Raw genomic sequence first — 12038 nt, forward strand, 5'->3', positions numbered from 1 at the left:
CCCCAAGGAGAAAGGCCCTTAGAGCCCTGCAGGGAGGGGGGAGGGGTCCTGCTGAGGGCAGGCCCCTCGGTGCCCAGGGATCACACAGGCCTGGCCACGCAGTCACCGAGGGCCTCTGGGCTCCGGGGCAAGGATGGGGAGCTGCCCTTCTTCCTGGCTCCCCTGCAGGGCCCCGGGCAAGCCCCTCAGCCCCTCCGAGAGCCAGTGTCCGGCCTTGAAAACAGGGAGAGTCGCGGCATCTGGTCATGTGGTGGCTGCAAGGTGGCAGCGAGGGTGAACGGGGATGTGGTGCGTGCAGAGCACCTCCGCACCGCTGGCCAAACACCAACGCGGGAAGAAGTGCTGGTGAAGGAGCGCCTCTTCGTCCCCCGACCGCTGCCCCCGGGCACATCCTCCCACGAGTGGGCCTCACCCTGGGACCGCCACGCCGTCTGTGGGGTTGGCTGGGTGGGGGCACACGAGCACCAGTGCAGCACTGGCCGTCCCCCGCGGGGCCCGGAAGGGGGCACAGCGTGGGGATGGTGGTGCCCACACATGGTCGTGAACAAACGCGAGGAGATGGGCAGACACCGCAGGCTCAGCCTCCCAGACACGGCTTCCACCCGGCACCCAGCACCACACCGACCTCCCCCTTCCCCAAAATGCAGCACCTGCACCTCTGCTGCTGCCATGAGCAACTCTGGGCTCCATGAGGGGAGGACACGGGCCTGGGACACAGCGGTATCTGGTGACAGCGGGCGCCGACCCACACGTGCTGCCTGCAACAGGCACAGACTCTGGTGTCTACCTCTGGCTATGCGGTCACCAGGACGGAGGACTGGCTGACAAGTCCTGGGCTGAAGGAAGCTGGGCTGTGATGTGGGCAGACACAGACGACTACCACGCATACTGGGTGTCGGAGTCTCAGTCATAAGCTGGATTGGGACTGGCCGCACCCATCTGACGGACGGAGCTACACTGTATGAGAGGTCCACGCCCTGCCCGGGCAGGACAGCAACTTGCTCTGTCCCAGACCTCAATTCTAAAATCCCTTAAACGCAGCAACGAGGTCCATCCCACCTGCTGAAACAAACAGCGCCCAGGAAGCTGCCAGCACGATGGCCTTTGCCCTTTCTAACTGGACGGTTCCTAATGAGCCACAGAGGCAGCGGGAGGGGGTCAGTCTGCGCTAGATGCAGTAAGACTGTGACAAGGGGCGGTGATGCAGACTCTGCAGGGAGCAGCCCCACCTGATCCCAGGCACCTGTCCCGTGACCTCTCACACCTTCCTCCCCCTCAGAGCCTCTGGTGACAATGCCCTGAGCAGCAGGCTTGGAGACAAGACGCAGGAGAAGCAGGAGGGCCACAGCTGGGATGGGCTCTGGGAACGCCACGCCCTGGGATGGCTTGGGGACGACTTTCAGAGCCTCCCAGGGCCTTGTGATGGTTCCCATCAGAAGTCCAAGAAGACATGCTCCGTGACTTGGCCGATGGAGCCAGGTGACTGTGACCCTCAGCTAGTGACAGAGCTGGGCTCATGAAATTAGGGAAAATATTAATCCATCCCATCATGAGTTAAAAGCTGCTCCAGTCAAACCAGCATTACGAAAGCACTTTATTCTGTTCATGAGAAACACGAACGTTTCTGGCTTTACAGATATTTTGAGGCAATGGACTGAAATATTCTTTATACTCATTGACTAGAATTATATATAATTTATGTATTGTAGTCTGCAACATGCTTTACAATTTTAGAATATTTTCATAGACTTATAATATATGAGCTATCTGTTTTAAAGAACAGGGTTTCTTTGAATCCTTTAAGGTCTGTTTGCTGAGAGTCAAAACCACTCTGGTCTATAAATTGCCTACAAAGATGATTAGCTCTGAAGACAATTTTCTTAAAGTAGTAGTAATATTAAAAGAAACACTTGGGGGCTTCCCTGGTGGCACAGTGGTTAAGAATCCGCCTGCCAATGCAGGAGACACGGGTTCGAGCCCTGGTCCGGGAAGATCCCACATACCACAGAGCAACTAAGCCCGAGCGCCACAACTACTGAGCCTGCGCTCTAAAGCCCACAAGCCACAACTACTGAGCCTGCGCTCTAGAGCCCACGAGCCACAACTACTGAGTCCGTGTGCTGCAACTACTGAAGTCCGCGTGTCCTAGAGCCCGTGCTCTGTAACAAGAGAAGCCACCGCAATGAGAAGCCCGTGCACCACAATGAAGAGTAGCCCCCACTCCCCGCAACTAGAGAAAGCCCGTGTGCAGCAACGAAGACCCAATGCAGCCACAAATTAATTAATTAATTAATTAATTAAAATTTTTTAAAAAATAAAATCTGTATCTTAAAAAAAAAAAGAAACACTTGAGGAAACACTTTTCTTCTGTGATTAAAGAGTTCACAAAAAAATTAAGGTACCAAACAAGAGACTAAGGGTTTCAAACGGCAGCCTTTGCCTTCCACAAATAACGAGATGCAAAATTTAATTCCGCTTCCACTGAAAAGGTGCTCCTATGATCAGCACTAGCTCAGCAGACCAATCTCAAGATCTTTGCAGCCCACCGCAGACCTCAGGCCCCAGAGTGCATCAATGGGTCAATTCAATTTATGGTAAACAGCAAGAGAAGTGTCTATTTTTATAAACCTATTTACAGGTACTTGCACCTTTACAAAAAGTTAGCAAAGAACCAAATGCACAAATTTAGGTCAAATGAAAACCAGCTGACCCATGTTCAAGCTCACCACATCTTAGCATCAATTTTAAGCATGAATTCAACCTTATTTGGCTCAAGAATGCTCCGTATAATAATTCTGCAGTCAGTGCATGGCCTTGGTCACAGCTGCCAAGAGCCAGCTAGGGTGAGGAAAAGCGCCAGGGACAAACCAGCCTGCCTTCAGTCTCACCAAGAACAGTCCAGACAGACAACGGAGGCCCAGTGGTTCATCACCTGCCCTCTGACCCGACCCTCCCTGTGTGGGCCACCCAGGACATGGGGCTTCTCTCCTATAGCCCCTCACCTGCACACACCCTACACACTGCTGTTCCCAGCCACGCTGACCCCTTTGGCCCTGTCCTCTGCTCGGGCACCTTCCACATATCAGCCACTCAGGGCATCCTCCACACCCTTCAAATGTGGCCCAATACCCTCTGGGTAACATGTCCCTGATTTTCCAGAAAAAAAGGAGGCCATGATAGACAGACCATCATGGGGGCGCTCAGGGGGTCTGCCCGGTGGACATGCCATCTTGGGTACTCTCAGGGGGGGTCTGTGCAATGGACAGGCCACCCTGGGGACTTTTGGGGGTATGAGTGGCGGATGGGCCATCATCCAGTTGGGGGAAACATGAGTTTCCAGGTAGACAACCCAAAGGTGCTGAGGCGAGGGCCCAGCATATCAGGGCCAAAGCCAGAAGAGAGATGTGGTCAGAATGCTGATACTGAAAGGGTGACCCTGGGCTCTGGCCACAGTGCCTGGGGCCAGGCTGTGTCAGGATGCCCCGGCCACGAGAAGGGGGCAAAGGGAGCCCAGAGGCAGGAAGAGTGAGAGGGCACAAATCACCTCCCGCCCAGAACTAGGGGTTCCTTCTCAGGACCGTAGGGTCCCAAATGCCTGGTCCCCTCAGCCCACCTGCCATCAAGGCTGCTTCCTGTGGGCATAACCCCTGGGTCGCTCTCACCATTTCCACCTCCACACCAGGCCAGTGCTTTCTGTTTCCAGCTTTCCTACCTGGACCTGCACTAAAATCCCATTAAACTGTGGCCTCTGATCAGCAACGCATCACCAAGCTCCACCGCTGGGACAAAGGGCTGGGGGCTGGCAGTAGGGTGACTTCCTCACGCGGGGGGCTATCACCCAGCAGGGCAGGAAGGAGGCAGACGTGGGGGACCAACAGTGCCTCCCGGGGCACACGCCCCACAGCTGGGTTTAAACACCTCTCTTCCCCACTGGACACGCAGCTCGATGTGCACATGCCCGAACCGTGCAGGTATGGACTTGTTGACTGTCACAGGCGAGGCTGGCGAGCTCGCATGTTACTAATGCCCCCTCCCCGGTCAGGCCACCGGGAGCGCGTCACACGTCCTTCCCACCCTTGCCGGCCACAGTCTCTGGGCCCCAACTAGGTTTACTTCCCCTGTGTGGCCTGGGTCATGGTCAGTGCCACAGCAATGGGAGGGGCTCCGTGGGACGGAGGCCTAGGAGCTGCCCGGCACCCACCCACAGCCCCACCGGCGCAGAAGGAGTGGCTTCATGTTCTCAAGCTCCCCAGTGTCTATTAAATGTAAACAGCTCTGCAAGGAGCACTGAACTTCTTACTTGGTCACAGCATCACAGGAGGAGTTATAAGGAAGCCAAGTGCCTGCAGAATCTCCGGAGCGGGGTGCTTGCAGCAAGGAGAGGCAAGTGCCAGCGCGATCTGAAACATCAGAAGAAACTGCCCGGCCAGGGCCACCTCCTCTGCTGGCTGGAAATACGGAGTCCAAGGTGAAATTTGGAAAGACAGATGAGTTTCACTTCTGCAGGCACCCAACAGCTGGCAAAGAATCAGCACCACACACCCACCCTCCCCACCTCGAGCTCTTGTGTCAAAACCCACTCGTGGGGGTTTATGATCCACGCAGGCCTGGAGGGGATCAGCACTAGACACTGCCTGGCATGGCCGGGGTCCTTGGCCCGCCCTCCTCACCCCTTCCCAGTAAGGAAGCAGACAGACCACCAGGCACTGACCCTGGATCAGCCCTGGGACCTGGTTCAAGTGCACCAGGCAAACACCCACCCCTCGGTGTGCCAGGACTGCCTGCAAACCCTGTCACGAGCAGCGAAGCCCGAGTCTAGAGGACCCGAGTCGCCCAGGAGGAGCATGGCTAACAGCGGGCAGACGCCACCCCTGCAGCAGCGCCCACTGCTCCCCAACCTCCTCCCTCCTTCCCACGGGGCCGGCTCCCGGCCCTCCACCCACAGGAAGCCTCCTGGTTCACCTTCCACTGACTGCGCAGCAGATGTGCACGGTCCACTCGTTCCCGCAGAGCCTCCAGCCACCCAGGTGTCTGGGAGACAAATGAGCCCGCCTGCACAGTGTATCCTGCACCCCACCCACCCATGGCTGCCACCCGAGGAGCAGGCTGGGCCACCAGCAGCTGCCAGAGGAGGACCTTGGCAAGGCAGAGTGACAGGACAGCCCCAGGCCTGCAGCACCTACGCCCTCCCCCCGCCCCACCTCACCCCCTCTTCTGCTGAGCCCAGCTTCCTTATGTGAGTCTGTTGTCATCCTGTGTGGGGTGAGGTGCGTGCAGCTCAAGGCACACCTCCACCTGCAGTGTGGGCGGGGCTAGGGCCACAAGAGGGTCAGCACAGACCCTGACCACACCAGGCTCCCAGTGTGGGTAGAGTCAGGCCAGCTTGGGCAGCACAGTGGGAGCTTGGGCACAGAGGGTGTTTGGGGGACACAGAGGACACATGGGGAAACAGAGCACTGCTGCTCAGAGGGCCCGAGTCAGTGCCCAGGTGTGAGCTCCTGAGGGCAGCCGTCAGACACGGGGTACCTGGGAACAGCCGCATTCACACACTCCAAGGGCACATGCACCCCGCCACGTACACACACGCCCCACCAAGTGCAGAGTACTAGCACCCACACCCAGAGAAAAGCCACACCATGGCAAGTCCCCGGCACAATGGTGGAGCCAGTGCAATGTATTATCTTTTCACTCCATGATAAACTTGTTCTCTGTTTAGTGCCTTTTCCCTTGGACACTACTATTTCACTTGTTTAATGATCTTTAAAAATTCTGCACGCGCAGAGGGGTAATTTTATGCAATGCGATGGTCGTTGTGTCCTTTTCCACCTGGCCCTCCCTCCAACCTCCACCATACCTTTGTGCCCACTGCCCCTGGCAGCACAGCCACCGTGTGTCCACCCAAATCTTCCTCTGCCCAGGAGCCATGAGACGCACGTAAATGTGGACACACAGTCATGAGTGCATATATAAGAATAGTCGTGTAACATCTCACTGTGAACACAGAGCTCAGCAAGGGGTGGGGGGAGTTCCTTCATCAGCTATCGAAACACACTGTACATACAGCTGCTACCAATGTAAAGGTGGAAAATGGAAGACAAACAGGCCAGTGGTATGGAATGGAGAATCCCTGAAGGGAACCAGTTTACATGAGACCATACTATACCACAGAGCTGAAGTTCAGTTCATTGATCAAAGGATGGATTACTGAATAATCAGTGCTGGTACACTGGAAGGAAATAAAACCGGACTCCCCTTCCTCAAGCATCTTACTCTATATTATGCAAAAGCATTTTAGACACGCTCAAGAGCAGAATTTGTACACAAAACAATAAAATACCTGCCAGGAAATCAAGAGACAGACTGTGCAATCTTCCTAACAAACATGGGTACCTAGAAGTCATAAAAGGAAAGAAAGACATATTCGACAATAAAATGATTTAATCTTGATGGCAAATGACACGTTAATAAAAGTAATTAGCAAACAACAGAACTGGGAATAAATGTTTTCTAGGCAGAAAATCAACACCATTTGTAACAAATAAACAGCCCCTACAAATGGATAAGGGAGGGGGAAACACCCTGAGAGAAACAGGGGCAAAGAACACAAACAGGCATTTCACAGACGGAGGGATCTTTTGAGCAAAGATCCTAAACTCACCAGATTCAAGGAGACACATGTCAAGGAACAAAGCTGCAGCTCTGCCCCTCTCAGACTGACAAAGTCGAAAAGACTGCTCATGCCCACCGCCGAGACCGCGCGCAGGATCAGGGTATACACGCATCCAAGCAGGGAAGAGACGGGCTGCTAGATCTTTCTGAAAAGTTATCTGGCACGATCTATGAAACAAAGAGACACACACCCTGCCCCAGCAGTGCCACTCCCTGAAATCCACGCCTGAATAACAGCCCCATGCGTGTGGCTGGGGTATTTACGGTAGCACTGTTTACACTGGCTGTGTTCTTTTCCTGTGGCAGCTCTAACAAATGACCATAAACCGGGTGGCTTGGAACAACAGAAATCTATTCTCTCACAGTTCTGGAGGCCAGAAGTCTGCAATCAGCTTCACTGGGCTGAAATCACAGTGTCAGCAGGGCCGCGCTCCCTCTGGAGACTCTGAGGGAGAATCCTTCCTTGCCTCGCCCAGCTTTTGGTGGTTTGTGGCATTCCTTCGTTTGTGGCCACGGTATTCGTCAGAGTCCCCAGAGAAACAGAATCAATAGGATGTGTATACACAGAGAAAGAGATTTATTATAATGAATCTGATCACATGACCATGGAGGCTGGAGAGCCCTGAGATTTACAGTCAGCAAGCTGGACCCAGGAGAGCCGAGGGGACAAGTTCCATCTCTGAAGACAGGAGAAGACCAATGTCCCAGCTCAAAGACAGCCTGGCAGAGAGAGGGAATTCTCCCTTACTCCGCCTTTCTCCTCTATTCAGGCCCTCAACTGATTGGATGAGGCCCTCCCACACGGGGGAGGACAATCTGCTTTAGTCTGTCTACAGATCCAAATGCTAATCCCACCCAGACACGCCCAGGATCAGGTTTGACTACGTATCTGGGCACCCATGGTACAGTCAAGCTGACACACAGAATCAGCCATCACACCCACATCACTCTTAATCTCTGCTTCCATCTTCACATCACCTTCTCCTCTAGTCTTTCACATCTCCCCTGCCTCCCTCTCATAAGGACACGTGTGATGGCATTTAGGGCCCATCAGATAACCCAGGATCACCTCCTCCTGCAAAGATTCTTAACTGAATCACATCTGCAAAGATCCCATCGCTAGAAAAGGTAACACGCAGAAGTTCCAGGGATTAGAATCTGACTTCTTTGGGGGCCATTCTTCAGCCTACTACATAGAACCAAAAAAGCCATCTTGGAGCCTGATCCAAGTTCATCATGAACACTGACCAGTCGGTAATTAACCCACCGCCCCCCCCCCCGCCCCAAACATGGCCAAGAAGACAAACACACACGATCTTGTCTCCATAATGAACACAGCTGGGCCTCTCTCAGGTTCTAGTGAGGACACTTTGCTGCCCATGGCATTTTCCTGCAGAAATGAGTGCCCCCTTTGACTCAAAGGCATGGGCCATCCGAGACCCTGGAGAGCCATGTCTTTCCAACGAGGCAGCAAAACAAGGCAATGAAGGCATGAAGAGTATCTGTACAGGGCTTACATAGAAGGATAGAGACACCCCCTTTCCAAACCCACCTTCTCCTCTCCAAACCAAGCTGGGCAGAGTCCTCAGAGCCAGCCATGCCAGGGATGGGGAGGGGGGGGTCTGCCTCACCCACATTCCTGCCGCTCTCTCCCCGCCTCCAGACAGCTTAAGGCCCCGCCACTCACACCGAGGGGCTCAGCTGGACAAGACCCACACCCCCGCGTGCCACCCACAGCCTCTTCCTTCCCGTACAGCCACCTGTCCGAGTCTCCCATCAAGGGCTATCTCACCCCAGGGGCCCACCCTCGTGTCCCCCCCCAGGCCAGCCTCACCGATGGACGCCTGCTTGAGGGACATCTCCAGGCAAGGCAGTCTGCTCTCTGGGAGAACTCGCTGCTGAGCTTCAGCTGGGAACTACCCCTCGGGGCCACTCCTTGGACATCTCACCAACTCCAGGCGCAGGCTCCTAGGGCCTCCTCCCCTCCAAACTTCACGTGTCCCCAAGCCACACTCCCCGTCTCCCAAGGTAGGGATGCCTCCTAGACAGCCCGGGTGGAGCTGGCCTGTAAGTGGACCCTCCATCCTTCCAGTTGCTCAGCCAAAACCTCGGTGTGTCCTCGGTCCCCACCCCATCCCCGATCCAACCTGGCAGCAAGTCCCCTCAGCTCCACCTCCAAATAAATGCCCAATCGGGCCATCCTCCCACCCCTACTGCTATACTCTGGCCCAAGCCACCACGTCTCTCCCTGGATCACCTCACAGCCTCCTAACAGGGTGCCCTGTTCTACCTTCCAGGGTCCATTCTTCCTAGAGGCCTGTGGTCCTGTCCAAACCCTTGGCTCCCAGGGCTCCCATCTCAGCGTCCCTGAGCACAGATAAACTCACCATCTACCTGCCTCTTCTCCTCTCACCTGTCCCTCCTGCACACTCCTGCCTCAGGACCTTTGCACCTGCTGTCCCCTTTGCTTGGAACACTCCTCCCCAAACCCAGGCCCAGCTCCTGTCTTTTCTCAACGAACTGCCCCTTCTCCGCTTGACTTCTCTTCTTTGCACCCACCACCATCTCACCACCCCCCCATATCTGACTTACTGATCCTCTTTGTGGTCCATCCTCCCCAACACGAGAAAGCTCTCTCCACTGTGGAAAGCCCGGTGCCTAGAGCACGTGGGGCACAGCTCAGGAGTTCAGTATGCTGTTCGAGTGATGGGCCCCAGAGGAACCTGTCCCTCCCCGGCTATCAGGGAGAGCTGGGGCTCCACACCCTGGGCCAGCCGTGCCCTCCTGCCATGGGCGCGGGGCCGCCCTGGGGGCCACAGCTTGCCCGCACTCCAAGTGTGCACGAACACCACAGGGCAGGGCAGATGTGGAACCCGGAAGCCTGTGCATGCCGTGAAAACGTGTCAGACGCACCAGAAAGGAGATTACTGAAAGGCTGTTTCACTGGCTTCACCCATGCACATGACAGCATCACCACATGCTCACTCTTTTCAGAGAAAAACAGGCTTTTGTGGGATATAAATAGCCCAGCCAGATGTGGGAAGGCCTGTGGGTCTCTCCCAGGACTCGGGCCACGTGCCCTGCAGCTACTCAAACAGCAGCCCACATTCACCAGCTTGTCAGCGGGGCTTCCAGGGGCGGAAGAGGGTTAAACGGTGGTCCCTCCTCCCACCAGATCAGTGGCAGGAGTTCATCAAAGCCATCGCAGACACACAGGCTCGGCACGCCAACCAGCACGCACAGGCCACAGTTGTAAGTGGAAGATCAGGCCAGATGCACTGCACGTTTCTTCATCCACAGAAATCAGGGAGACGAAAGCCCAGGCAACGGGGAGCCAGAAAACAGGGAGCCCGGAAAACAGGGAGTCCGGATAAGGCGCAGCCTGAATGACAGGGAGCTGGGATAGCCTTTCAGGGGAGCAGCGTGCTCAGCAAGGCCAAGTGCTCGGTTCCCCGTGCAGGAGAAACACCATCTGAGCACAGAACCCATTTCTTGGATGAGGCCCAGCGGTCTATGTGTAATTGTCTGCAGAAATGCAAAAACAATAGCACTTAGAGCTGGTTTCAAGGTATTCTCAACGCCTGATACACCTACCTGTTCCTAATCTGTGCCTCCCAGCCTGTGGGCTGGGCCTTGACAGAAGCGGGAACCCAAACCCAGAGGGTTATCAGAGAACAGCCGAGATCTGTGCCCCCCACAGAAACACCAGGCGGGCCGCACACGTGACCACGTGCATGATTTCAGGTGTGCCTACAGGTCACATTGAGAGTAAAAACAAATAGGTGAAGTTAGTTTTAATAATATGTTTTATTTAGCCCAATACACATCGAAAGCACAATCGCTTCAACACATAATTAATAGGGTCGTGGACAGGATATCCTACCGTTGCTTCCGAGGCTAGGTCTCCACAGCCACAGCGCTGCTCGGCTCTGACCGGCCACCCGTGGAGCGCTCCTCACCCCGTGTGGTGTCGGCCACAGCACTGGACAGCACGGGCCCAGGTGTGGCTGGAGGTGTGGAAGCTTCCAGTCACTATGAATGGACCCGACAAGATCAGAGTTGGGGACAGCTATGGAGGGAGGTCCTAGACGCAGCCCTCTGCCCACCCTGGTCCTGGTTCCCTGGAGCCCCGTCCTTAGCAGGAAGGACAGAGCACCAGCACCCACGGGTGCTCTCTCACTAGACACTGACCAGGGCAGCCCCTGAGCTGGGCGGTGCTCAAGCCCTCCGTCCTGTTACAGCAGCTTTTGGACACACCGCTTTATACATGCCTTCTTGTCAGTGACCTGTTGCTCCTGTAACATAGTCTGTTCTGTAGGCCTTGAGAGGACACATTTGGGCTAATACCATGCACAGATCAGCGTTAGGATAAAGTTCCTTGCATGTAATTTTTACATTAAAGAGTCATGAACTTTCAGTTCCTCAGGCCAGTCTCAGAGACTAAAAGCTCAGACCACTCACCATTAGTTAGAGTAGCACCCACAGGACCCTGGATGCCCTCGAGGGCTGGTCCTGGGAGCTTGTCCAGGTGACAGCCTCACAGGGCTGCAGCCAGAGGACCAGAGAGACCCTCCCTGGCCCTCTGACACATGCAGAAGTAATTAACTCCCATTTCAGAGTCACTTAATTACATCTACAGTCATCCTGCTCTCAGCTCTGCAAGACACTAAATGCCATTTGCTAAAAATAAAGCACACCTCCGACGGGCAGGTGCTCTATCTCATGCCCATGGAGCCCCCTGCCTCTGGGGGCCACCCTGGTACCCAGGCAGCACGCACAGCGCGCTGTTGGTAAGAATAAAAATGTGGGATTTACGACGAGGCAGCACCAAAACAAAAACCCTCCGAGTAATTCACTTCCTGCACTCAAGTTCTCACCATAAGCAGGACCACCAGGTTTTAAGAGTTTGAGTCAAAGGGGGAAAAAGTGACGGATGAGACATAAAACTGTACCCTGCAGACATCCACAGGAACCCTATCCTGGGAGGCCGCAGAGCTCCTCGCGGCGCCTCCTGTTCCATGCTTGGGGGAAGCCCGCAGGCAGGTGACGTCCCCAAGGTAGGCGCCCCAGCACCGCCAACAGACCCACGCCTTGAAGCCAGGCCTCCCAGACCACCTGGTCCGCGTTCTCATGGGAGGACACACAATCCCAGCGGTCAGCTCCTCGCAGAGGCTGACCTTGGTTCACCGCACGTCCCCGGGACTCTCGTCACAGAGACAGACGGGCCCGCAGCAGCAACACAAGGACATACCTGCTCCATCCTCACCCAGAGAACCCACCCGCACGACGTTTCCGTACGAACCCCTTCCAAGTGGCAAAGTTGATCCCAGAAATGAGTTGTTTTCTTCACTTCAACACAAGTTCTAGAG

The 12038-nt window shown here is 55.2% G+C and overlaps 1 protein-coding gene across 9 annotated transcripts in view; it reads right to left on the minus strand.

The window, feature by feature from the left end:
* SEMA4D (semaphorin 4D) overlaps nucleotides 1-12038 on the minus strand; it is a 123237-nt gene that overhangs the window by 71984 nt on the left and 39215 nt on the right. For 6 of the 9 annotated variants that reach the window (XR_009008680.1, XM_057548862.1, XM_057548864.1 and 3 more), the window contains exons 2-3: nucleotides 10553-10701; nucleotides 10264-10419 (exon numbers count right to left, since the gene is read on the minus strand). The exons of 1 other annotated variant lie outside the window; for it this stretch is intronic. The gene's annotated coding sequence lies outside the window, so the exon portion shown is untranslated. Of the gene's footprint in view, nucleotides 1-4300; nucleotides 4402-6658; nucleotides 6828-10263; nucleotides 10420-10552; nucleotides 10702-12038 lie in introns of those variants that run through there. 2 more of the 9 variants (XM_057548859.1, XM_057548858.1) reach the window with 2 other exon arrangements.

The sequence above is a fragment of the Balaenoptera acutorostrata genome, chromosome 6 (assembly GCF_949987535.1).
Source record: "Balaenoptera acutorostrata chromosome 6, mBalAcu1.1, whole genome shotgun sequence".
NCBI lineage: Eukaryota > Metazoa > Chordata > Mammalia > Artiodactyla > Balaenopteridae > Balaenoptera > Balaenoptera acutorostrata.